The 1330-nt window shown below is 37.0% G+C and overlaps 1 protein-coding gene across 1 annotated transcript in view; it reads right to left on the bottom strand.

The window, feature by feature from the left end:
- The window catches only part of LOC106876535 (zinc finger protein 271), a 172309-nt gene that overhangs the window by 67497 nt on the left and 103482 nt on the right, over window positions 1-1330 (bottom strand). The window lies entirely within an intron of this gene.

Raw genomic sequence — 1330 nt, 5'->3', positions numbered from 1 at the left:
CATAACATATTATAAAAACAAAAATGAAAAACTAGTGGGAGAATATTGCTCACAATTTAACCCTTTAGTGTTTAAACCGGCTATATCCAGCCCAAATATTCTACTCATTTTATGCCCAAACTGGCCAGAACCAGTATCTCACATCTACCCTGCAATGTCATTCTAAAAATAAATATTTACATCTCTCAAATCTTGAAGTAACAAGATAATACCAGATTAATTTTTTAAAGTGTACATGAATAAGGATTACTTTTGACATTAATTTGAACACTAAAGGGTTAATGTAAATGATATGTGACAATTATTCTTAGAAAAATAATAAATCTTAGCAAAAAAAAAAAAAAAAAAAAGACTCTAAAAAACAAAAACGGAAGAAAACTTACAAAAACACAACGCGAACAAACAGGGCAACAACTTTAGAACATCCATAATCTGTAAAATTCAGCACTGAATTCTGTCAGTGAACCGGTCGCGATCTGTAAAATAGTTTTGAAAAACGAAAGCTGATGTCCAGAGCATGACTAACAAGAGAAACTTTTAATATTTACTTGCGGAAAATCGTTAGCATAACAGACAAAATGTTTCGTGGCATATTGGCAGTCTATATGCTCTTAGTTCAAATTCTGGTGAGGTCAACTTTGCCTTTCATCCTTCCAGGGTCGATAGAATAAGTATTTGTTGAGCACTGGACTCAATGAAATCAACTTAGCCCCTCCCCACAAACTTTCTGGCCTTATGTCAAAGTTTTAAAACCAATATTACAAATTTAGTGGTTACCTAAGGCCAATCCGAAAACAGAGTTTGCAGTTCTTTCTACCGGAAGTAGCATAGCAGCGCTACCTAAAGAACCAATAGTTAAAACTACTTCTTTGCTATTATTGAATTTTGGCAAGTAACAATTTCTACCAAAGCACCAAGAATATAAAAAAAGACATTTGTCCCATGATTGATACAGTAGGACTGAATTCGAGCCCATGTAGTTGGGTAACAAACTTCTCGTCACACACCAATGCACAACATATATATATATATATATATTTGTTGGCACTCCATCGCTTACGACGACGAGGGTTCCAGTTGATCCAATCAACGGAACAACCTGCTCGTGAAATTAACGTGCAAGTGGCTGAGCACTCCACAGACATGTGTACCCTTAACGTAGTTCTCGGGGGATATTCAGCGTGACACAGAGTGTAACAAGGCTGACAGAAACAGGAAGTAAGAGTGAGAGAAAGTTGTGGTGAAAGAGTACAGCAGGGTTCGCCACCATCCCCTGCCGGATCTCGTGGAGCTTTAGGTGTTTTCGCTCAATAAACACTCACAACGCCCA

Source organism: Octopus bimaculoides, chromosome 29 (assembly GCF_001194135.2).
Source record: "Octopus bimaculoides isolate UCB-OBI-ISO-001 chromosome 29, ASM119413v2, whole genome shotgun sequence".
Taxonomy (NCBI): Eukaryota; Metazoa; Mollusca; class Cephalopoda; order Octopoda; family Octopodidae; genus Octopus; species Octopus bimaculoides.
This window is presented reverse-complemented; position numbering and strand designations above follow the sequence as displayed.